General features: G+C 39.8%; 31 non-coding genes across 31 annotated transcripts; all 31 read left to right on the forward strand.

Annotated features, from left to right (window-relative positions):
- The first annotated feature begins 197 nt into the window (after positions 1–197).
- Positions 198–316, forward strand: LOC141297481 (5S ribosomal RNA). Its single transcript, XR_012341393.1, has one exon. It is a non-coding gene; the product is annotated as a 5S ribosomal RNA (ribosomal RNA).
- Positions 317–400: 84 nt separating this feature from the next.
- On the forward strand, positions 401–519 carry LOC141286044 (5S ribosomal RNA). The gene has a single exon (XR_012339172.1). It is a non-coding gene; the product is annotated as a 5S ribosomal RNA (ribosomal RNA).
- An 84-nt stretch (positions 520–603) lies between these two features.
- Positions 604–722, forward strand: LOC141286177 (5S ribosomal RNA). Its single transcript, XR_012339237.1, has one exon. It is a non-coding gene; the product is annotated as a 5S ribosomal RNA (ribosomal RNA).
- Positions 723–1,473: 751 nt separating this feature from the next.
- On the forward strand, positions 1,474–1,592 carry LOC141296185 (5S ribosomal RNA). Its single transcript, XR_012341206.1, has one exon. It is a non-coding gene; the product is annotated as a 5S ribosomal RNA (ribosomal RNA).
- Positions 1,593–1,676: 84 nt separating this feature from the next.
- LOC141286299 (5S ribosomal RNA) lies at positions 1,677–1,795 on the forward strand. Its single transcript, XR_012339248.1, has one exon. It is a non-coding gene; the product is annotated as a 5S ribosomal RNA (ribosomal RNA).
- Positions 1,796–2,595: 800 nt separating this feature from the next.
- Positions 2,596–2,714, forward strand: LOC141286420 (5S ribosomal RNA). The gene has a single exon (XR_012339259.1). It is a non-coding gene; the product is annotated as a 5S ribosomal RNA (ribosomal RNA).
- An 84-nt stretch (positions 2,715–2,798) lies between these two features.
- Positions 2,799–2,917, forward strand: LOC141286503 (5S ribosomal RNA). Its single transcript, XR_012339276.1, has one exon. It is a non-coding gene; the product is annotated as a 5S ribosomal RNA (ribosomal RNA).
- Positions 2,918–3,717: 800 nt separating this feature from the next.
- On the forward strand, positions 3,718–3,836 carry LOC141286576 (5S ribosomal RNA). Its single transcript, XR_012339299.1, has one exon. It is a non-coding gene; the product is annotated as a 5S ribosomal RNA (ribosomal RNA).
- Positions 3,837–3,920: 84 nt separating this feature from the next.
- Positions 3,921–4,039, forward strand: LOC141286640 (5S ribosomal RNA). Its single transcript, XR_012339316.1, has one exon. It is a non-coding gene; the product is annotated as a 5S ribosomal RNA (ribosomal RNA).
- Positions 4,040–4,123: 84 nt separating this feature from the next.
- Positions 4,124–4,242, forward strand: LOC141286700 (5S ribosomal RNA). The gene has a single exon (XR_012339332.1). It is a non-coding gene; the product is annotated as a 5S ribosomal RNA (ribosomal RNA).
- A 751-nt stretch (positions 4,243–4,993) lies between these two features.
- Positions 4,994–5,112, forward strand: LOC141286762 (5S ribosomal RNA). Its single transcript, XR_012339347.1, has one exon. It is a non-coding gene; the product is annotated as a 5S ribosomal RNA (ribosomal RNA).
- An 84-nt stretch (positions 5,113–5,196) lies between these two features.
- Positions 5,197–5,315, forward strand: LOC141314651 (5S ribosomal RNA). Its single transcript, XR_012350203.1, has one exon. It is a non-coding gene; the product is annotated as a 5S ribosomal RNA (ribosomal RNA).
- Positions 5,316–6,066: 751 nt separating this feature from the next.
- LOC141296192 (5S ribosomal RNA) lies at positions 6,067–6,185 on the forward strand. The gene has a single exon (XR_012341207.1). It is a non-coding gene; the product is annotated as a 5S ribosomal RNA (ribosomal RNA).
- Positions 6,186–6,269: 84 nt separating this feature from the next.
- Positions 6,270–6,388, forward strand: LOC141286834 (5S ribosomal RNA). The gene has a single exon (XR_012339360.1). It is a non-coding gene; the product is annotated as a 5S ribosomal RNA (ribosomal RNA).
- An 802-nt stretch (positions 6,389–7,190) lies between these two features.
- On the forward strand, positions 7,191–7,309 carry LOC141286902 (5S ribosomal RNA). The gene has a single exon (XR_012339372.1). It is a non-coding gene; the product is annotated as a 5S ribosomal RNA (ribosomal RNA).
- Positions 7,310–7,393: 84 nt separating this feature from the next.
- Positions 7,394–7,512, forward strand: LOC141286979 (5S ribosomal RNA). The gene has a single exon (XR_012339384.1). It is a non-coding gene; the product is annotated as a 5S ribosomal RNA (ribosomal RNA).
- Positions 7,513–8,263: 751 nt separating this feature from the next.
- Positions 8,264–8,382, forward strand: LOC141287051 (5S ribosomal RNA). Its single transcript, XR_012339396.1, has one exon. It is a non-coding gene; the product is annotated as a 5S ribosomal RNA (ribosomal RNA).
- An 84-nt stretch (positions 8,383–8,466) lies between these two features.
- LOC141314662 (5S ribosomal RNA) lies at positions 8,467–8,585 on the forward strand. Its single transcript, XR_012350214.1, has one exon. It is a non-coding gene; the product is annotated as a 5S ribosomal RNA (ribosomal RNA).
- Positions 8,586–9,336: 751 nt separating this feature from the next.
- Positions 9,337–9,455, forward strand: LOC141310856 (5S ribosomal RNA). The gene has a single exon (XR_012348339.1). It is a non-coding gene; the product is annotated as a 5S ribosomal RNA (ribosomal RNA).
- An 84-nt stretch (positions 9,456–9,539) lies between these two features.
- Positions 9,540–9,658, forward strand: LOC141287129 (5S ribosomal RNA). Its single transcript, XR_012339409.1, has one exon. It is a non-coding gene; the product is annotated as a 5S ribosomal RNA (ribosomal RNA).
- Positions 9,659–10,460: 802 nt separating this feature from the next.
- On the forward strand, positions 10,461–10,579 carry LOC141287204 (5S ribosomal RNA). The gene has a single exon (XR_012339420.1). It is a non-coding gene; the product is annotated as a 5S ribosomal RNA (ribosomal RNA).
- Positions 10,580–10,663: 84 nt separating this feature from the next.
- Positions 10,664–10,782, forward strand: LOC141287280 (5S ribosomal RNA). The gene has a single exon (XR_012339433.1). It is a non-coding gene; the product is annotated as a 5S ribosomal RNA (ribosomal RNA).
- An 800-nt stretch (positions 10,783–11,582) lies between these two features.
- On the forward strand, positions 11,583–11,701 carry LOC141287356 (5S ribosomal RNA). The gene has a single exon (XR_012339449.1). It is a non-coding gene; the product is annotated as a 5S ribosomal RNA (ribosomal RNA).
- An 84-nt stretch (positions 11,702–11,785) lies between these two features.
- On the forward strand, positions 11,786–11,904 carry LOC141287418 (5S ribosomal RNA). The gene has a single exon (XR_012339463.1). It is a non-coding gene; the product is annotated as a 5S ribosomal RNA (ribosomal RNA).
- Positions 11,905–12,705: 801 nt separating this feature from the next.
- Positions 12,706–12,824, forward strand: LOC141297489 (5S ribosomal RNA). Its single transcript, XR_012341394.1, has one exon. It is a non-coding gene; the product is annotated as a 5S ribosomal RNA (ribosomal RNA).
- Positions 12,825–13,624: 800 nt separating this feature from the next.
- LOC141287492 (5S ribosomal RNA) lies at positions 13,625–13,743 on the forward strand. The gene has a single exon (XR_012339478.1). It is a non-coding gene; the product is annotated as a 5S ribosomal RNA (ribosomal RNA).
- An 84-nt stretch (positions 13,744–13,827) lies between these two features.
- On the forward strand, positions 13,828–13,946 carry LOC141287562 (5S ribosomal RNA). The gene has a single exon (XR_012339491.1). It is a non-coding gene; the product is annotated as a 5S ribosomal RNA (ribosomal RNA).
- A 6,667-nt stretch (positions 13,947–20,613) lies between these two features.
- LOC141287640 (5S ribosomal RNA) lies at positions 20,614–20,732 on the forward strand. The gene has a single exon (XR_012339508.1). It is a non-coding gene; the product is annotated as a 5S ribosomal RNA (ribosomal RNA).
- An 801-nt stretch (positions 20,733–21,533) lies between these two features.
- On the forward strand, positions 21,534–21,652 carry LOC141296206 (5S ribosomal RNA). Its single transcript, XR_012341209.1, has one exon. It is a non-coding gene; the product is annotated as a 5S ribosomal RNA (ribosomal RNA).
- Positions 21,653–21,736: 84 nt separating this feature from the next.
- LOC141287728 (5S ribosomal RNA) lies at positions 21,737–21,855 on the forward strand. Its single transcript, XR_012339520.1, has one exon. It is a non-coding gene; the product is annotated as a 5S ribosomal RNA (ribosomal RNA).
- An 802-nt stretch (positions 21,856–22,657) lies between these two features.
- On the forward strand, positions 22,658–22,776 carry LOC141287812 (5S ribosomal RNA). Its single transcript, XR_012339541.1, has one exon. It is a non-coding gene; the product is annotated as a 5S ribosomal RNA (ribosomal RNA).
- The last annotated feature ends 83 nt before the right edge of the window (positions 22,777–22,859 follow it).

Genomic DNA, 22,859 nt, shown 5'->3' on the forward strand with positions numbered 1-22,859 from the left:
TAGTCATCTCTCACAGTTAAATCTGACCCCATTTTAGTCTTGTAACTCGGCTGATAAGGCCGATTGTTACACTTTTATGGGAGACCGCCTGGGAATACCAGGTGCTGTAAGCTTTTGCCTTTTCTTCACTATTTATATAATATGCTGGCTTTTACGGAGGCTGATCTTTAAATAGCCCACTTTTTGGAGCTGCCCTCGCTTATGGCCATACCGCGCTGAGAGTGCCCGATCTCGTCTGATCTCGGAAGCTAAGCAGCGTCGGGCCTGGTTAGTACTTGGATGGGAGACCGCCTGGGAATACCAGGTGCTGTAAGCTTTTGCCTTTTCTTCACTATTTATATAATATGCTGGCTTTTACGGAGGCTGATCTTTAAATAGCCCACTTTTTGGAGCAGCCCTCGCTTATGGCCATACCGCGCTGAGAGCGCCCGATCTCGTCTGATCTCGGAAGCTAAGCAGCGTCGGGCCTGGTTAGTACTTGGATGGGAGACCGCCTGGGAATACCAGGTGCTGTAAGCTTTTGCCTTTTCTTCACTATTTATATAATATGCTGGCTTTTACGGAGGCTGATCTTTAAATAGCCCACTTTTTGGAGCAGCCCTCGCTTATGGCCATACCGCGCTGAGAGCGCCCGATCTCGTCTGATCTCGGAAGCTAAGCAGCGTCGGGCCTGGTTAGTACTTGGATGGGAGACCGCCTGGGAATACCAGGTGCTGTAAGCTTTTGCCTTTTCTTCACTATTTATATAATATGCTGGCTTTTAGAAAGACGTGTTTTACCGCTCTATTTATTACAATCATTTACATGTATTATAGAGTTTTAAGTGTTTTACATGTTTTTTAGGCCATTTTATTACTCTTAACATTTTAAGTGTATGTGTCTTTAATAAATGGATGGTTGGCCTGTCATGTGACTAGACAGATGACAGGAAGCAGGAAGTACAACTGCATAAGAGAGCAGCATGACAAACAAAGGACAGTCACCAAACTGTTGGATTGAGGAGTTGCTAATTTTAGAGCTCACCTTTCCATTCACCACCTGCAAACTTTGGATTACACTTTCTGTGGATTGTATATACACTGGTGGACACTCACATTGGACTTATCAACACACTGGGGTTCTTGGACTGTTTTTAGGGTATGGACAAATGAACTGTATTCTTTTAACAGAGTTTACCTAGTTTTATCGTGTTGTTTTAAAGTCTTTTATGTGAACTTTGTAAATGCACCAAATCTATTTAAACCAATTTTCTTTTATGTCTCATTCTTTTAACCACTAGTCATCTCTCACAGTTAAATCTGACCCCATTTTAGTCTTGTAACTCGGCAGATAAGGCCGATTGTTACACTTTTATGGGAGACCGCCTGGGAATACCAGGTGCTGTAAGCTTTTGCCTTTTCTTCACTATTTATATAATATGCTGGCTTTTACGGAGGCTGATCTTTAAATAGCCCACTTTTTGGAGCAGCCCTCGTTTATGGCCATACCGCGCTGAGAGCGCCCGATCTCGTCTGATCTCGGAAGCTAAGCAGCGTCGGGCCTGGTTAGTACTTGGATGGGAGACCGCCTGGGAATACCAGGTGCTGTAAGCTTTTGCCTTTTCTTCACTATTTATATAATATGCTGGCTTTTACGGAGGCTGATATTTAAATAGCCCACTTTTTGGAACAGCCCTCGCTTATGGCCATACCGCGCTGAGAGCGCCCGATCTCGTCTGATCTCGGAAGCTAAGCAGCGTCGGGCCTGGTTAGTACTTGGATGGGAGACCGCCTGGGAATACCAGGTGCTGTAAGCTTTTGCCTTTTCTTCACTATTTATATAATATGCTGGCTTTTAGAAAGACGTGTTTTACCGCTCTATTTATTACAATCATTTACATGTATTATAGAGTTTTAAGTGTTTTACATGTTTTTTAGGCCATTTTATTACTCTTAACATTTTAAGTGTATGTGTCTTTAATAAATGGATGGTTGGCCTGTCATGTGACTAGACACATGACAGGAAGCAGGAAGTACAACTGTATAAGAGAGCAGCATGACAAACAAAGGACAGTCACCAAACTGTTGGATTGAGGAGTTGCTAATTTTAGAGCTCACCTTTCCATTCACCACCTGCAAACTTTGGATTACACTTTCTGTGGATTGTATATACACTGGTGGACACTCACATTGGACTTATCAACACACTGGGGTTCTTGGACTGTTTTAGGGTATGGACAAATGAACTGTATTCTTTTAACAGAGTTTACCTGTTTTTAGGGTATGGACAAATGAACTGTATTCTTTTAACAGAGTTTACCTAGTTTTATCGTGTTGTTTTAAAGTCTTTTATGTGAACCTTGTAAATACACCAAATCTATTTAAACCAATTTTCTTTTATGTCTCATTCTTTTAACCACTAGTCATCTCTCACAGTTAAATCTGACCCCATTTTAGTCTTGTAACTCGGCTGATAAGGCCGATTGTTACACTTTTATGGGAGACCGCCTGGGAATACCAGGTGCTGTAAGCTTTTGCCTTTTCTTCACTATTTATATAATATGCTGGCTTTTACGGAGGCTGATCTTTAAATAGCCCACTTTTTGGAGCAGCCCTCGCTTATGGCCATACCGCGCTGAGAGCGCCCGATCTCGTCTGATCTCGGAAGCTAAGCAGCGTCGGGCCTGGTTAGTACTTGGATGGGAGACCGCCTGGGAATACCAGGTGCTGTAAGCTTTTGCCTTTTCTTCACTATTTATATAATATGCTGGCTTTTACGGAGGCTGATCTTTAAATAGCCCACTTTTTGGAGCAGCCCTCGCTTATGGCCATACCGCGCTGAGAGCGCCCGATCTCGTCTGATCTCGGAAGCTAAGCAGCGTCGGGCCTGGTTAGTACTTGGATGGGAGACCGCCTGGGAATACCAGGTGCTGTAAGCTTTTGCCTTTTCTTCACTATTTATATAATATGCTGGCTTTTAGAAAGACGTGTTTTACCGCTCTATTTATTACAATCATTTACATGTATTATAGAGTTTTAAGTGTTTTACATGTTTTTTAGGCCATTTTATTACTCTTAACATTTTAAGTGTATGTGTCTTTAATAAATGGATGGTTGGCCTGTCATGTGACTAGACACATGACAGGAAGCAGGAAGTACAACTGTATAAGAGAGCAGCATGACAAACAAAGGACAGTCACCAAACTGTTGGATTGAGGAGTTGCTAATTTTAGAGCTCACCTTTCCATTCACCACCTGCAAACTTTGGATTACACTTTCTGTGGATTGTATATACACTGGTGGACACTCACATTGGACTTATTAACACACTGGGGTTCTTGGACTGTTTTAGGGTATGGACAAATGAACTGTATTCTTTTAACAGAGTTTACCTGTTTTTAGGGTATGGACAAATGAACTGTATTCTTTTAACAGAGTTTACCTAGTTTTATCGTGTTGTTTTAAAGTCTTTTATGTGAACCTTGTAAATACACCAAATCTATTTAAACCAATTTTCTTTTATGTCTCATTCTTTTAACCACTAGTCATCTCTCACAGTTAAATCTGACCCCATTTTAGTCTTGTAACTCGGCTGATAAGGCCGATTGTTACACTTTTATGGGAGACCGCCTGGGAATACCAGGTGCTGTAAGCTTTTGCCTTTTCTTCACTATTTATATAATATGCTGGCTTTTACGGAGGCTGATCTTTAAATAGCCCACTTTTTGGAGCAACCCTCGCTTATGGCCATACCGCGCTGAGAGCGCCCGATCTCGTCTGATCTCGGAAGCTAAGCAGCGTCGGGCCTGGTTAGTACTTGGATGGGAGACCGCCTGGGAATACCAGGTGCTGTAAGCTTTTGCCTTTTCTTCACTATTTATATAATATGCTGGCTTTTACGGAGGCTGATCTTTAAATAGCCCACTTTTTGGAGCAGCCCTCGCTTATGGCCATACCGCGCTGAGAGCGCCCGATCTCGTCTGATCTCGGAAGCTAAGCAGCGTCGGGCCTGGTTAGTACTTGGATGGGAGACCGCCTGGGAATACCAGGTGCTGTAAGCTTTTGCCTTTTCTTCACTATTTATATAATATGCTGGCTTTTACGGAGGCTGATCTTTAAATAGCCCACTTTTTGGAGCAGCCCTCGCTTATGGCCATACCGCGCTGAGAGCGCCCGATCTCGTCTGATCTCGGAAGCTAAGCAGCGTCGGGCCTGGTTAGTACTTGGATGGGAGACCGCCTGGGAATACCAGGTGCTGTAAGCTTTTGCCTTTTCTTCACTATTTATATAATATGCTGGCTTTTAGAAAGACGTGTTTTACCGCTCTATTTATTACAATCATTTACATGTATTATAGAGTTTTAAGTGTTTTACATGTTTTTTAGGCCATTTTATTACTCTTAACATTTTAAGTGTATGTGTCTTTAATAAATGGATGGTTGGCCTGTCATGTGACTAGACAGATGACAGGAAGCAGGAAGTACAACTGCATAAGAGAGCAGCATGACAAACAAAGGACAGTCACCAAACTGTTGGATTGAGGAGTTGCTAATTTTAGAGCTCACCTTTCCATTCACCACCTGCAAACTTTGGATTACACTTTCTGTGGATTGTATATACACTGGTGGACACTCACATTGGACTTATCAACACACTGGGGTTCTTGGACTGTTTTTAGGGTATGGACAAATGAACTGTATTCTTTTAACAGAGTTTACCTAGTTTTATCGTGTTGTTTTAAAGTCTTTTATGTGAACCTTGTAAATGCACCAAATCTATTTAAACCAATTTTCTTTTATGTCTCATTCTTTTAACCACTAGTCATCTCTCACAGTTAAATCTGACCCCATTTTAGTCTTGTAACTCGGCAGATAAGGCCGATTGTTACACTTTTATGGGAGACCGCCTGGGAATACCAGGTGCTGTAAGCTTTTGCCTTTTCTTCACTATTTATATAATATGCTGGCTTTTACGGAGGCTGATCTTTAAATAGCCCACTTTTTGGAGCAGCCCTCGCTTATGGCCATACCGCGCTGAGAGCGCCCGATCTCGTCTGATCTCGGAAGCTAAGCAGCGTCGGGCCTGGTTAGTACTTGGATGGGAGACCGCCTGGGAATACCAGGTGCTGTAAGCTTTTGCCTTTTCTTCACTATTTATATAATATGCTGGCTTTTACGGAGGCTGATATTTAAATAGCCCACTTTTTGGAACAGCCCTCGCTTATGGCCATACCGCGCTGAGAGCGCCCGATCTCGTCTGATCTCGGAGGCTAAGCAGCGTCGGGCCTGGTTAGTACTTGGATGGGAGACCGCCTGGGAATACCAGGTGCTGTAAGCTTTTGCCTTTTCTTCACTATTTATATAATATGCTGGCTTTTAGAAAGACGTGTTTTACCGCTCTATTTATTACAATCATTTACATGTATTATAGAGTTTTAAGTGTTTTACATGTTTTTTAGGCCATTTTATTACTCTTAACATTTTAAGTGTATGTGTCTTTAATAAATGGATGGTTGGCCTGTCATGTGACTAGACACATGACAGGAAGCAGGAAGTACAACTGTATAAGAGAGCAGCATGACAAACAAAGGACAGTCACCAAACTGTTGGATTGAGGAGTTGCTAATTTTAGAGCTCACCTTTCCATTCACCACCTGCAAACTTTGGATTACACTTTCTGTGGATTGTATATACAATGGTGGACACTCACATTGGACTTATCAACACACTGGGGTTCTTGGACTGTTTTTAGGGTATGGACAAATGAACTGTATTCTTTTAACAGAGTTTACCTAGTTTTATCGTGTTGTTTTAAAGTCTTTTATGTGAACCTTGTAAATACACCAAATCTATTTAAACCAATTTTCTTTTATGTCTCATTCTTTTAACCACTAGTCATCTCTCACAGTTAAATCTGACCCCATTTTAGTCTTGTAACTCGGCTGATAAGGCCGATTGTTACACTTTTATGGGAGACCGCCTGGGAATACCAGGTGCTGTAAGCTTTTGCCTTTTCTTCACTATTTATATAATATGCTGGCTTTTACGGAGGCTGATCTTTAAATAGCCCACTTTTTGGAGCAGCCCTCGTTTATGGCCATACCGCGCTGAGAGCGCCCGATCTCGTCTGATCTCGGAAGCTAAGCAGCGTCGGGCCTGGTTAGTACTTGGATGGGAGACCGCCTGGGAATACCAGGTGCTGTAAGCTTTTGCCTTTTCTTCACTATTTATATAATATGCTGGCTTTTACGGAGGCTGATCTTTAAATAGCCCACTTTTTGGAGCAGCCCTCGCTTATGGCCATACCGCGCTGAGAGCGCCCGATCTCGTCTGATCTCGGAAGCTAAGCAGCGTCGGGCCTGGTTAGTACTTGGATGGGAGACCGCCTGGGAATACCAGGTGCTGTAAGCTTTTGCCTTTTCTTCACTATTTATATAATATGCTGGCTTTTAGAAAGACGTGTTTTACCGCTCTATTTATTACAATCATTTACATGTATTATAGAGTTTTAAGTGTTTTACATGTTTTTTAGGCCATTTTATTACTCTTAACATTTTAAGTGTATGTGTCTTTAATAAATGGATGGTTGGCCTGTCATGTGACTAGACAGATGACAGGAAGCAGGAAGTACAACTGCATAAGAGAGCAGCATGACAAACAAAGGACAGTCACCAAACTGTTGGATTGAGGAGTTGCTAATTTTAGAGCTCACCTTTCCATTCACCACCTGCAAACTTTGGATTACACTTTCTGTGGATTGTATATACACTGGTGGACACTCACATTGGACTTATCAACACACTGGGGTTCTTGGACTGTTTTTAGGGTATGGACAAATGAACTGTATTCTTTTAACAGAGTTTACCTGTTTTTAGGGTATGGACAAATGAACTGTATTCTTTTAACAGAGTTTACCTAGTTTTATCGTGTTGTTTTAAAGTCTTTTTATGTGAACCTTGTAAATACACCAAATCTATTTAAACCAATTTTCTTTTATGTCTCATTCTTTTAACCACTAGTCATCTCTCACAGTTAAATCTGACCCCATTTTAGTCTTGTAACTCGGCTGATAAGGCCGATTGTTACACTTTTATGGGAGACCGCCTGGGAATACCAGGTGCTGTAAGCTTTTGCCTTTTCTTCACTATTTATATAATATGCTGGCTTTTACGGAGGCTGATCTTTAAATAGCCCACTTTTTGGAGCAGCCCTCGCTTATGGCCATACCGCGCTGAGAGCGCCCGATCTCGTCTGATCTCGGAAGCTAAGCAGCGTCGGGCCTGGTTAGTACTTGGATGGGAGACCGCCTGGGAATACCAGGTGCTGTAAGCTTTTGCCTTTTCTTCACTATTTATATAATATGCTGGCTTTTACGGAGGCTGATCTTTAAATAGCCCACTTTTTGGAGCAGCCCTCGCTTATGGCCATACCGCGCTGAGAGCGCCCGATCTCGTCTGATCTCGGAAGCTAAGCAGCGTCGGGCCTGGTTAGTACTTGGATGGGAGACCGCCTGGGAATACCAGGTGCTGTAAGCTTTTGCCTTTTCTTCACTATTTATATAATATGCTGGCTTTTAGAAAGACGTGTTTTACCGCTCTATTTATTACAATCATTTACATGTATTATAGAGTTTTAAGTGTTTTACATGTTTTTTAGGCCATTTTATTACTCTTAACATTTTAAGTGTATGTGTCTTTAATAAATGGATGGTTGGCCTGTCATGTGACTAGACAGATGACAGGAAGCAGGAAGTACAACTGCATAAGAGAGCAGCATGACAAACAAAGGACAGTCACCAAACTGTTGGATTGAGGAGTTGCTAATTTTAGAGCTCACCTTTCCATTCACCACCTGCAAACTTTGGATTACACTTTCTGTGGATTGTATATACACTGGTGGACACTCACATTGGACTTATCAACACACTGGGGTTCTTGGACTGTTTTTAGGGTATGGACAAATGAACTGTATTCTTTTAACAGAGTTTACCTAGTTTTATCGTGTTGTTTTAAAGTCTTTTATGTGAACCTTGTAAATGCACCAAATCTATTTAAACCAATTTTCTTTTATGTCTCATTCTTTTAACCACTAGTCATCTCTCACAGTTAAATCTGACCCCATTTTAGTCTTGTAACTCGGCAGATAAGGCCGATTGTTACACTTTTATGGGAGACCGCCTGGGAATACCAGGTGCTGTAAGCTTTTGCCTTTTCTTCACTATTTATATAATATGCTGGCTTTTACGGAGGCTGATCTTTAAATAGCCCACTTTTTGGAGCAGCCCTCGCTTATGGCCATACCGCGCTGAGAGCGCCCGATCTCGTCTGATCTCGGAAGCTAAGCAGCGTCGGGCCTGGTTAGTACTTGGATGGGAGACCGCCTGGGAATACCAGGTGCTGTAAGCTTTTGCCTTTTCTTCACTATTTATATAATATGCTGGCTTTTACGGAGGCTGATATTTAAATAGCCCACTTTTTGGAACAGCCCTCGCTTATGGCCATACCGCGCTGAGAGCGCCCGATCTCGTCTGATCTCGGAGGCTAAGCAGCGTCGGGCCTGGTTAGTACTTGGATGGGAGACCGCCTGGGAATACCAGGTGCTGTAAGCTTTTGCCTTTTCTTCACTATTTATATAATATGCTGGCTTTTAGAAAGACGTGTTTTACCGCTCTATTTATTACAATCATTTACATGTATTATAGAGTTTTAAGTGTTTTACATGTTTTTTAGGCCATTTTATTACTCTTAACATTTTAAGTGTATGTGTCTTTAAAAAATGGATGGTTGGCCTGTCATGTGACTAGACACATGACAGGAAGCAGGAAGTACAACTGTATAAGAGAGCAGCATGACAAACAAAGGACAGTCACCAAACTGTTGGATTGAGGAGTTGCTAATTTTAGAGCTCACCTTTCCATTCACCACCTGCAAACTTTGGATTACACTTTCTGTGGATTGTATATACAATGGTGGACACTCACATTGGACTTATCAACACACTGGGGTTCTTGGACTGTTTTTAGGGTATGGACAAATGAACTGTATTCTTTTAACAGAGTTTACCTAGTTTTATCGTGTTGTTTTAAAGTCTTTTATGTGAACCTTGTAAATACACCAAATCTATTTAAACCAATTTTCTTTTATGTCTCATTCTTTTAACCACTAGTCATCTCTCACAGTTAAATCTGACCCCATTTTAGTCTTGTAACTCGGCTGATAAGGCCGATTGTTACACTTTTATGGGAGACCGCCTGGGAATACCAGGTGCTGTAAGCTTTTGCCTTTTCTTCACTATTTATATAATATGCTGGCTTTTACGGAGGCTGATCTTTAAATAGCCCACTTTTTGGAGCAGCCCTCGTTTATGGCCATACCGCGCTGAGAGCGCCCGATCTCGTTTGATCTCGGAAGCTAAGCAGCGTCGGGCCTGGTTAGTACTTGGATGGGAGACCGCCTGGGAATACCAGGTGCTGTAAGCTTTTGCCTTTTCTTCACTATTTATATAATATGCTGGCTTTTACGGAGGCTGATCTTTAAATAGCCCACTTTTTGGAGCAGCCCTCGCTTATGGCCATACCGCGCTGAGAGCGCCCGATCTCGTCTGATCTCGGAAGCTAAGCAGCGTCGGGCCTGGTTAGTACTTGGATGGGAGACCGCCTGGGAATACCAGGTGCTGTAAGCTTTTGCCTTTTCTTCACTATTTATATAATATGCTGGCTTTTAGAAAGACGTGTTTTACCGCTCTATTTATTACAATCATTTACATGTATTATAGAGTTTTAAGTGTTTTACATGTTTTTTAGGCCATTTTATTACTCTTAACATTTTAAGTGTATGTGTCTTTAATAAATGGATGGTTGGCCTGTCATGTGACTAGACAGATGACAGGAAGCAGGAAGTACAACTGCATAAGAGAGCAGCATGACAAACAAAGGACAGTCACCAAACTGTTGGATTGAGGAGTTGCTAATTTTAGAGCTCACCTTTCCATTCACCACCTGCAAACTTTGGATTACACTTTCTGTGGATTGTATATACACTGGTGGACACTCACATTGGACTTATCAACACACTGGGGTTCTTGGACTGTTTTTAGGGTATGGACAAATGAACTGTATTCTTTTAACAGAGTTTACCTGTTTTTAGGGTATGGACAAATGAACTGTATTCTTTTAACAGAGTTTACCTAGTTTTATCGTGTTGTTTTAAAGTCTTTTTATGTGAACCTTGTAAATACACCAAATCTATTTAAACCAATTTTCTTTTATGTCTCATTCTTTTAACCACTAGTCATCTCTCACAGTTAAATCTGACCCCATTTTAGTCTTGTAACTCGGCTGATAAGGCCGATTGTTACACTTTTATGGGAGACCGCCTGGGAATACCAGGTGCTGTAAGCTTTTGCCTTTTCTTCACTATTTATATAATATGCTGGCTTTTACGGAGGCTGATCTTTAAATAGCCCACTTTTTGGAGCAGCCCTCGCTTATGGCCATACCGCGCTGAGAGCGCCCGATCTCGTCTGATCTCGGAAGCTAAGCAGCGTCGGGCCTGGTTAGTACTTGGATGGGAGACCGCCTGGGAATACCAGGTGCTGTAAGCTTTTGCCTTTTCTTCACTATTTATATAATATGCTGGCTTTTACGGAGGCTGATCTTTAAATAGCCCACTTTTTGGAGCAGCCCTCGCTTATGGCCATACCGCGCTGAGAGCGCCCGATCTCGTCTGATCTCGGAAGCTAAGCAGCGTCGGGCCTGGTTAGTACTTGGATGGGAGACCGCCTGGGAATACCAGGTGCTGTAAGCTTTTGCCTTTTCTTCACTATTTATATAATATGCTGGCTTTTAGAAAGACGTGTTTTACCGCTCTATTTATTACAATCATTTACATGTATTATAGAGTTTTAAGCGTTTTACATGTTTTTTAGGCCATTTTATTAATCTTAACATTTTAAGTGTATGTGTCTTTAATAAATGGATGGTTGGCCTGTCATGTGACTAGACACATGACAGGAAGCAGGAAGTACAACTGTATAAGAGAGCAGCATGACAAACAAAGGACAGTCACCAAACTGTTGGATTGAGGAGTTGCTAATTTTAGAGCTCACCTTTCCATTCACCACCTGCAAACTTTGGATTACACTTTCTGTGGATTGTATATACACTGGTGGACACTCACATTGGACTTATCAACACACTGGGGTTCTTGGACTGTTTTAGGGTATGGACAAATGAACTGTATTCTTTTAACAGAGTTTACCTGTTTTTAGGGTATGGACAAATGAACTGTATTCTTTTAACAGAGTTTACCTAGTTTTATCGTGTTGTTTTAAAGTCTTTTATGTGAACCTTGTAAATACACCAAATCTATTTAAACCAATTTTCTTTTATGTCTCATTCTTTTAACCACTAGTCATCTCTCACAGTTAAATCTGACCCCATTTTAGTCTTGTAACTCGGCTGATAAGGCCGATTGTTACACTTTTATGGGAGACCGCCTGGGAATACCAGGTGCTGTAAGCTTTTGCCTTTTCTTCACTATTTATATAATATGCTGGCTTTTACGGAGGCTGATCTTTAAATAGCCCACTTTTTGGAGCAGCCCTCGCTTATGGCCATACCGCGCTGAGAGCGCCCGATCTCGTCTGATCTCGGAAGCTAAGCAGCGTCGGGCCTGGTTAGTACTTGGATGGGAGACCGCCTGGGAATACCAGGTGCTGTAAGCTTTTGCCTTTTCTTCACTATTTATATAATATGCTGGCTTTTACGGAGGCTGATCTTTAAATAGCCCACTTTTTGGAGCAGCCCTCGCTTATGGCCATACCGCGCTGAGAGCGCCCGATCTCGTCTGATCTCGGAAGCTAAGCAGCGTCGGGCCTGGTTAGTACTTGGATGGGAGACCGCCTGGGAATACCAGGTGCTGTAAGCTTTTGCCTTTTCTTCACTATTTATATAATATGCTGGCTTTTAGAAAGACGTGTTTTACCGCTCTATTTATTACAATCATTTACATGTATTATAGAGTTTTAAGTGTTTTACATGTTTTTTAGGCCATTTTATTACTCTTAACATTTTAAGTGTATGTGTCTTTAATAAATGGATGGTTGGCCTGTCATGTGACTAGACACATGACAGGAAGCAGGAAGTACAACTGTATAAGAGAGCAGCATGACAAACAAAGGACAGTCACCAAACTGTTGGATTGAGGAGTTGCTAATTTTAGAGCTCACCTTTCCATTCACCACCTGCAAACTTTGGATTACACTTTCTGTGGATTGTATATACACTGGTGGACACTCACATTGGACTTATCAACACACTGGGGTTCTTGGACTGTTTTTAGGGTATGGACAAATGAACTGTATTCTTTTAACAGAGTTTACCTGTTTTTAGGGTATGGACAAATGAACTGTATTCTTTTAACAGAGTTTACCTAGTTTTATCGTGTTGTTTTAAAGTCTTTTATGTGAACCTTGTAAATACACCAAATCTATTTAAACCAATTTTCTTTTATGTCTCATTCTTTTAACCACTAGTCATCTCTCACAGTTAAATCTGACCCCATTTTAGTCTTGTAACTCGGCTGATAAGGCCGATTGTTACACTTTTATGGGAGACCGCCTGGGAATACCAGGTGCTGTAAGCTTTTGCCTTTTCTTCACTATTTATATAATATGCTGGCTTTTACGGAGGCTGATCTTTAAATAGCCCACTTTTTGGAGCTGCCCTCGCTTATGGCCATACCGCGCTGAGAGTGCCCGATCTCGTCTGATCTCGGAAGCTAAGCAGCGTCGGGCCTGGTTAGTACTTGGATGGGAGACCGCCTGGGAATACCAGGTGCTGTAAGCTTTTGCCTTTTCTTCACTATTTATATAATATGCTGGCTTTTAGAAAGACGTGTTTTACCGCTCTATTTATTACAATCATTTACATGTATTATAGAGTTTTAAGTGTTTTACATGTTTTTAGGCCATTTTATTACTCTTAACATTTTAAGTGTATGTGTCTTTAATAAATGGATGGTTGGCCTGTCATGTGACTAGACACATGACAGGAAGCAGGAAGTACAACTGTATAAGAGAGCAGCATGACAAACAAAGGACAGTCACCAAACTGTTGGATTGAGGAGTTGCTAATTTTAGAGCTCACCTTTCCATTCACCACCTGCAAACTTTGGATTACACTTTCTGTGGATTGTATATACACTGGTGGACACTCACATTGGACTTATCAACACACTGGGGTTCTTGGACTGTTTTTAGGGTATGGACAAATGAACTGTATTCTTTTAACAGAGTTTACCTGTTTTTAGGGTATGGACAAAAGAACTGTATTCTTTTAACAGAGTTTACCTAGTTTTATCGTGTTGTTTTAAAGTCTTTTGTGTGAACCTTGTAAATACACCAAATCTATTTAAACCAATTTTCTTTTATGTCTCATTCTTTTAACCACTAGTCATCTCTCACAGTTAAATCTGACCCCATTTTAGTCTTGTAACTCGGCTGATAAGGCCGATTGTTACACTTTTATGGGAGACCGCCTGGGAATACCAGGTGCTGTAAGCTTTTGCCTTTTCTTCACTATTTATATAATATGCTGGCTTTTACGGAGGCTGATCTTTAAATAGCCCACTTTTTGGAGCAGCCCTCGCTTATGGCCATACCGCGCTGAGAGCGCCCGATCTCGTCTGATCTCGGAAGCTAAGCAGCGTCGGGCCTGGTTAGTACTTGGATGGGAGACCGCCTGGGAATACCAGGTGCTGTAAGCTTTTGCCTTTTCTTCACTATTTATATAATATGCTGGCTTTTACGGAGGCTGATCTTTAAATAGCCCACTTTTTGGAGCAGCCCTCGCTTATGGCCATACCGCGCTGAGAGCGCCCGATCTCGTCTGATCTCGGAAGCTAAGCAGCGTCGGGCCTGGTTAGTACTTGGATGGGAGACCGCCTGGGAATACCAGGTGCTGTAAGCTTTTGCCTTTTCTTCACTATTTATATAATATGCTGGCTTTTAGAAAGACGTGTTTTACCGCTCTATTTATTACAATCATTTACATGTATTATAGAGTTTTAAGTGTTTTACATGTTTTTTAGGCCATTTTATTACTCTTAACATTTTAAGTGTATGTGTCTTTAATAAATGGATGGTTGGCCTGTCATGTGACTAGACAGATGACAGGAAGCAGGAAGTACAACTGCATAAGAGAGCAGCATGACAAACAAAGGACAGTCACCAAACTGTTGGATTGAGGAGTTGCTAATTTTAGAGCTCACCTTTCCATTCACCACCTGCAAACTTTGGATTACACTTTCTGTGGATTGTATATACACTGGTGGACACTCACATTGGACTTATCAACACACTGGGGTTCTTGGACTGTTTTTAGGGTATGGACAAATGAACTGTATTCTTTTAACAGAGTTTACCTAGTTTTATCGTGTTGTTTTAAAGTCTTTTATGTGAACCTTGTAAATACACCAAATCTATTTAAACCAATTTTCTTTTATGTCTCATTCTTTTAACCACTAGTCATCTCTCACAGTTAAATCTGACCCCATTTTAGTCTTGTAACTCGGCTGATAAGGCCGATTGTTACACTTTTATGGGAGACCGCCTGGGAATACCAGGTGCTGTAAGCTTTTGCCTTTTCTTCACTATTTATATAATATGCTGGCTTTTACGGAGGCTGATCTTTAAATAGCCCACTTTTTGGAGCAGCCCTCGTTTATGGCCATACCGCCACCTGAGAGCGCTAGAGAGCAACAGGAAGTGGTTGGCAGCAGTTGGGAGAGGAAGGCTCTCCTCCATTTTGTGTTTGATTTTTTTTGTTTGTTTTGTGAGTGGTTTTACTTTAAGTTAGTTTTTTTGTGTTTTTTTCAGTTATAAAACCACCTAACAGCAGCATTTTTGCTGGCTGGAGGGTGGTTAAACCTTTTTTTTCTTAACTTATTTTTCTTTAAAAAAAACGGACGGATTAATGGATTACGAAACAGAACTGGCTGGAGAGAGACGGATGGCAAACGACACTGGACTGGCAGGAGGAACACGCACGGCAATGGACACTGGACTGGCTGGAGGAACATGCACGGCAAACGAGACTGGACTGGCAGGAGGAACACGCACGGCAAACGACATTGGACTGGATAAACGACCACGAGCTACAAATGGAAAAAAACAGGAAGTAAGAGAAAAGTTTGTTGAGCGACAATATTTAAAGGAAGCTACAGTGATTGTGAATGTGGAGAATGTGATTGGGGTGAGAGCGGAGGACATTATTAAAGCTGTAACGGAACAATGTGGACATGGCAAAATTTTAGCACTAAGACCAAGACAAGGGAAAGAATACGAACTGACAATGGAAAAAGAAGAAACGTGTGAAAAACTAATTGATGGACTAAGAATAAAAGGAGTGGACTGTGAAGTAAAAAATCTACAAAACAGGGATTATGTTGTTTCCTTCATGCACCTGCCTGTCTACCTGGATGACAAAGAAATTTTAGGAAAATTGGAGGGATGGGGAGTTGATCCCATTACCAAAATTAAAAGAAGACGCTACCCGGGCACCGACATTGAAGATGGAACAAGGTTCCTTAAGGTGAGGTTCCCCAAGCAAGTGGCATCGTTGCCATATAGCACACGGCTAGAAACAGCCGAAGGGCCGCAGTACTTCCGGGTGATGCACAGCCATCAGGTGAAGACCTGTAGGCTGTGCATGAGCCCGGATCACCTGCTAATAGAATGCCCAAATTTTGTGTGCTACAAATGTGAGGAGAGGGGACATTTTGCACGAGATTGCAATGCTGTCAGGTGCCCGGGGTGTCAGGAAGTTTTAAATAAATGTGAATGTTGGATGGAGGGAGAGGAAGGAGGAAGGGAAGAACAGGTGGGCAGACAGGTGCATGAAGGAAACAACGAGGAGGAAGGACTACAACAAAAAGAAACGGAAGGAGGACCGAGCTGCAGAGAGGAAGGAGAAAGAAGAGAAGACAACATTAATAATAACGAACAAACAGTGGAGCAGGACACTCAATGGACAGAGATGGAGATGTCGGACAGTTTTAATACTTTTCTGGGTGATGTGGAGAGAGATGGGCAAGGAAGGTTGGATCAAGTTAAAGAAACGGACAATGAAGAGGGAATAAAGATGGACAAAATGGACAAAGACAGAGGAGGGAAAGGACAAATAAGAAGGAGAGCACTGAAGGTAAAACCAAATTTGGAAAGTGCAAGAAAAAAGATTATGACAGAGACTAACAGATTTGATGTGCTAAGGGTCCTGGAGGGAGAAAATGATGAATAATGATTTTTATGTATTTTTTTTATTTACTTTTAATGGTTTTAAGTTGTGTTGCTTTTAATGCAAGGGGTCTGATGGACATGAGGAAGTTTGAAAAAGTAAAAGAAAAATGTAAAAGGGAAGACATTGTTGCATTACAAGAAACAAACTGGAGAGAAAATGTGATGAATGATTATAAAAAGAGATGGGATGGAGGTATTTTATATAATAATGGAGATGGGCGGGCTGGGAGAGGTGTGGCTTTTTTAATGAAGGACGATGTTTTTAAAGTGAGTAAAAGTGTGTATAAGGACAAGATGGGGAAATGTTTGGTAGTTGAGACAAAATATGAAGGAAGAGATTTGATTTTAGTAAATGTACATGCACCAGTGGAAGATAAGGAAAAGAAAGAGTTTTTTAATGTTTTAAGAAACATTGTAAAGAAGTATAAAGAAATAATTATGATGGGGGATTTTAACACAGTTTTTAGTAAACAGGATATGGCTGAAGGAATGGTTTTTAAAACAGATACAGGAAGAAAAGAATTAAAAGCATTAATGGATGAAAATAATATGATAGATGTGTGGAGAGAAAGAAATGAAAAGAAAAAAGAATTTTCGAGAAGACAAATAGTAGGGCAGTTTGTATGCCAAACTAGAATTGACTATGTTTTATGTACAAGAAATGTGGAGAATTTTATAGAAAATATTAAGTACAAAGAAACAAGTTTTAGCGATCATAAGATTTTATCTTTTAAGTTGGACTGGAGTCAAATGCAAAGAGGTCCGGGAGTATGGATTTTAAATACACAGATTTTAAAGAATGAAGATTATGTTTTAAAAGTGAAAGAAATTATAGAAAAAGAAAAGGAAAATGGAATGTATGAAGAGGATAAGAGAATATGGTGGGAGAGTGTAAAGTTTTTAATCAAAAAATTCTCAATCAGGTATTGTAGTGTTATTCAGAAATGCAAAAGATCCAAAGAAAGAGGAATAAAGGAAAGTTTGGAAATGGAACTGAATAAAGAATTTCAAGACATACAAAAGATAAAGGAAATGGAGGGGAAACTGAAAGAAATAGAAGAAAAGGAATATGAGGGGGCGAGGTTAAGAAGCAAAGCAAAATATGTGGTGGAGGGAGAAAAATGTACAAAGTTCTTTTTTGATCTGGAAAAAAAGAGAGGGAAAGCTGAAACGATAAAAGAAATAAGAGGGGAGAATGGGGAAATTGTAGAAGGGAATGAAAAGATTTTAAAAGAAATAAAGAATTTTTATGAGGATCTGTTTAGTGCAAGGGGGGTGGAAGAGGAGGAAAAAAAGGAACTGTTGAATCAGATAAAAGCAAAAGTAAGTGAGGAACATAAAAAAGAATGTGACCAAGAAATCAGGGAAGACGAGATTGAAAGAGCAATAAATCAACTGAATAAAAAGAAAAGTCCAGGAATAGATGGTTTGGGAACTGAATTTTATGTTTGTTTTAAAGAAGTTTTAACAAAGATTTTAAATGAGGTTTTTAAAGAAATTTTTGAAAAGGAAGAGATTAATGAAAGAACAAGGATGGGGTTAATGAAATTGATATATAAAAGGAAAGGAGAAAAAGTAGATCTAAAAAACTACAGACCAATCACGATGTTGAATACAGATCTTAAGATTTTAGCGAAGGTTTTAGCAAACAGATTAAAGGAAGTAATGCCAAGTATAATTAAAACAAACCAAGCATATGGAGTCAAAGGAAGAGATATAGCCGACATAACAATGAGTATAAGGGACACGATATGGTACATGAAAGAAAAAAATGAAGAAGGATATATAATTAGTTTGGATTTTGAAAAAGCTTTTGATAGGGTTGAGCACGGGTATTTATTTGAGGTTTTAAGGAGTTTTGGGTTCGGGGAAAATTTTATTAAATGGATTGAGATTTTATATAAGGGTGCACTAACAAAGATAAAATGCAATGGGTTTTTAACAGAGTGTTTTAAAATAACAAGGTCAATAAGACAGGGTTGTCCACTCTCAGCATTATTGTACTCACTTGTTTCTGAACCCTTGGGACTGGCTATAAAACAGAATGAAAGAATAATAGGGATAGAAATTGAGGGAAATAAGGCTGAGGGGAAAGTTTTTCAATATGCTGATGACACAACAATAATTGTAAAGGGAAAAGAGAGTGTTAAAGAAGTTATGAAGGTGGTAAAAGAATATTGTAGTGGGTCTGGAAGTAAAGTAAATGAGGAGAAAACGGTATATATGAGATTTGGTAAAGCTATGGTTTTAATGGATTGTTTTAATTTTAAGGAAGTGGAAGAAATGAGGATTTTAGGAGTTGTAATGGGAAAGAATGAGAGGAAAGTAAGAGATGAAATGTGGGAGCAACTAGTAACAGATATAGAGAGAAGATTAAATTTTTGGAAATTGAGAACTTTAAACTTGAAGGGGAAGGTTTTAATATTGAATGTTTTAATGGTTTCTAAACTTTGGTATGTTTTATATGTTTCTGAAATACCTTTATGGACAGAACGGAGGTTGAAGAAATGTTTTCTTGACTTTTTATGGGAGGGGAAACCAGCAAGGATTGCACATAATACGATTTTAGGGGCGATAGAGAAGGGGGGCTTAGGTTTAATGGATGTGGAACAGCGAAAAAATGCGTTGAGAGTAAAAATTGTTAAGAAATACCTGCAACAAGATAACAAAACTGAGTGGAAAAAAACAATGAAATACTTTTTAAACAAATGTGGGGATTTTAACATGGGGGACGGAATATTATGGATGAAAACAAAAATTTGGATGACGGAAGGATTACCCGAATTTTATAGAGAAATTTTTAGTGCCTGGGGGAATTTTTTAACGAAAATCGAGTACAATCCGCATGGAAGAGAAAACATTTTAAATCAACCTCTGTTCTTAAATAACAACATTTTAAAACAAGAGAAAGCAATATTTTTTAAAAAATGGATGGATGTGGGGATAACAAGAGTGAGAGATGTTTTGTATGAATTTAAAGAGGGTTTTTTACCGATACAATATATTGTGGATGCGATGGAGGAAGCAAAAGAAGAATACAGTAAACAAGAAATAACAAATAAATATGAAATTATTAAAAATGCAATACCCAAAGAGTGGATTAAAAGAATAGAGAGTATGGAAGGAGAGCAAACAGAGGGAAATATTTTTGTGAAACTGGGGGGAAAAATGTATGATTTTAAAGAATGTACTGTAAAAATGTTTTATTGTGTTTTTAGAGATGGTGTTTTTAAAGAGCCGATTGTAAATAAGTACTGGGTGGAAAAATTCAAGGATCTAAAAGAAGAATGTATATGGAGAAACATGAGGGGGAGGTGTGTTGAAACAAAGTTAGGATGTTTGGAATATTTTATAAGGCATAAAGCGGTTTTTACTGAGTCTGTTTTAAACAAGGTGGGAATGGAACAAAATCCAATGTGTAAAGTGTGTCATGAAAAAGAAGAGGGGATTTTACATTTGTTTTTATATTGTAAAGAATTGGAGGATTTTCTAAGGAAATGTAAATGTTTAATTAAAGATGTGAGCGAAGGTTGGGATGAAAGTGCAATGGAATGGAAAAGAGTAGTGATGTTTGGTTGGGAAAAGAAGGGTCAACACAAAAAGTTTATAAATCTGTGTATAATGTTAATGAAAAGCGCAATTTGGGAAAGAAGAATTGTGGCCAAAAAAGAAAAAATGGTGTTAGAGGTTTGGACTGTTTTTAAAAGGAAAATAGAAGTATATGTAGAACAATTATATGTGTATTTTAAAAGTGAAAATATGCTGAAAGCTTTTTATGATGTTTTTACACCAACAGTTTGTAATGTTTTAGAGAATTTCATGTGCAAATTGCCAGGAAGAGAAAGAGCTTTCTAAATCTTAAGTATAAAAGGCATGATTTTAAACAAAAAATACGAGATGAGTAGATTATATTTTATCTTATTTTTAATTTTTTTTTCTTCTTTTCTTTCGTCTTTGGGTGGACAACTATATTGTATTGTTGATGTTTTTATTGGTTGAAAATTCATCTTATTGTTAATGTGTTCCTTTTGCTTTGTTGATGATAATGTGATGTATTTTTTAATGTTTATTTATTTTGTCGTGAGACTTCTAATGTGAAGCACACATTGGAAAATTTGTATTATGAAATTTCTTTAATAAAAAAAAAAAAAAAAAAAAAGAGCGCCCGATCTCGTCTGATCTCGGAAGCTAAGCAGCGTCGGGCCTGGTTAGTACTTGGATGGGAGACCGCCTGGGAATACCAGGTGCTGTAAGCTTTTGCCTTTTCTTCACTATTTATATAATATGCTGGCTTTTACGGAGGCTGATCTTTAAATAGCCCACTTTTTGGAGCAGCCCTCGCTTATGGCCATACCGCGCTGAGAGCGCCCGATCTCGTCTGATCTCGGAAGCTAAGCAGCGTCGGGCCTGGTTAGTACTTGGATGGGAGACCGCCTGGGAATACCAGGTGCTGTAAGCTTTTGCCTTTTCTTCACTATTTATATAATATGCTGGCTTTTAGAAAGACGTGTTTTACCGCTCTATTTATTACAATCATTTACATGTATTATAGAGTTTTAAGTGTTTTACATGTTTTTTAGGCCATTTTATTACTCTTAACATTTTAAGTGTATGTGTCTTTAATAAATGGATGGTTGGCCTGTCATGTGACTAGACACATGACAGGAAGCAGGAAGTACAACTGTATAAGAGAGCAGCATGACAAACAAAGGACAGTCACCAAACTGTTGGATTGAGGAGTTGCTAATTTTAGAGCTCACCTTTCCATTCACCACCTGCAAACTTTGGATTACACTTTCTGTGGATTGTATATACACTGGTGGACACTCACATTGGACTTATCAACACACTGGGGTTCTTGGACTGTTTTTAGGGTATGGACAAATTAACTGTATTCTTTTAACAGAGTTTACCTGTTTTTAGGGTATGGACAAAAGAACTGTATTCTTTTAACAGAGTTTACCTAGTTTTATCGTGTTGTTTTAAAGTCTTTTATGTGAACCTTGTAAATACACCAAATCTATTTAAACCAATTTTCTTTTATGTCTCATTCTTTTAACCACTAGTCATCTCTCACAGTTAAATCTGACCCCATTTTAGTCTTGTAACTCGGCTGATAAGGCCGATTGTTACACTTTTATGGGAGACCGCCTGGGAATACCAGGTGCTGTAAGCTTTTGCCTTTTCTTCACTATTTATATAATATGCTGGCTTTTACGGAGGCTGATCTTTAAATAGCCCACTTTTTGGAGCAGACCTCGTTTATGGCCATACCGCGCTGAGAGCGCCCGATCTCGTCTGATCTCGGAAGCTAAGCAGCGTCGGGCCTGGTTAGTACTTGGATGGGAGACCGCCTGGGAATACCAGGTGCTGTAAGCTTTTGCCTTTTCTTCACTATTTATATAATATGCTGGCTTTTACGGAGGCTGATCTTTAAATAGCCCACTTTTTGGAGCAGCCCTCGCTTATGGCCATACCGCGCTGAGAGCGCCCGATCTCGTCTGATCTCGGAAGCTAAGCAGCGTCGGGCCTGGTTAGTACTTGGATGGGAGACCGCCTGGGAATACCAGGTGCTGTAAGCTTTTGCCTTTTCTTCACTATTTATATAATATGCTGGCTTTTAGAAAGACGTGTTTTACCGCTCTATTTATTACAATCATTTACATGTATTATAGAGTTTTAAGTGTTTTACATGTTTTTTAGGCCATTTTATTACTCTTAACATTTTAAGTGTATGTGTCTTTAATAAATGGATGGTTGGCCTGTCATGTGACTAGACAGATGACAGGAAGCAGGAAGTACAACTGCATAAGAGAGCAGCATGACAAACAAAGGACAGTCACCAAACTGTTGGATTGAGGAGTTGCTAATTTTAGAGCTCACCTTTCCATTCACCACCTGCAAACTTTGGATTACACTTTCTGTGGATTGTATATACACTGGTGGACACTCACATTGGACTTATCAACACACTGGGGTTCTTGGACTGTTTTTAGGGTATGGACAAATGAACTGTATTCTTTTAACAGAGTTTACCTGTTTTTAGGGTATGGACAAATGAACAGTATTCTTTTAACAGAGTTTACCTAGTTTTATCGTGTTGTTTTAAAGTCTTTTTATGTGAACCTTGTAAATACACCAAATCTATTTAAACCAATTTTCTTTTATGTCTCATTCTTTTAACCACTAGTCATCTCTCACAGTTAAATCTGACCCCATTTTAGTCTTGTAACTCGGCTGATAAGGCCGATTGTTACACTTTTATGGGAGACCGCCTGGGAATACCAGGTGCTGTAAGCTTTTGCCTTTTCTTCACTATTTATATAATATGCTGGCTTTTACGGAGGCTGATCTTTAAATAGCCCACTTTTTGGAGCAGCCCTCGCTTATGGCCATACCGCGCTGAGAGCGCCCGATCTCGTCTGATCTCGGAAGCTAAGCAGCGTCGGGCCTGGTTAGTACTTGGATGGGAGACCGCCTGGGAATACCAGGTGCTGTAAGCTTTTGCCTTTTCTTCACTATTTATATAATATGCTGGCTTTTACGGAGGCTGATCTTTAAATAGCCCACTTTTTGGAGCAGCCCT

This window comes from Garra rufa, chromosome 1 (genome assembly GCF_049309525.1).
Source record: "Garra rufa chromosome 1, GarRuf1.0, whole genome shotgun sequence".
Taxonomy (NCBI): Eukaryota; Metazoa; Chordata; class Actinopteri; order Cypriniformes; family Cyprinidae; genus Garra; species Garra rufa.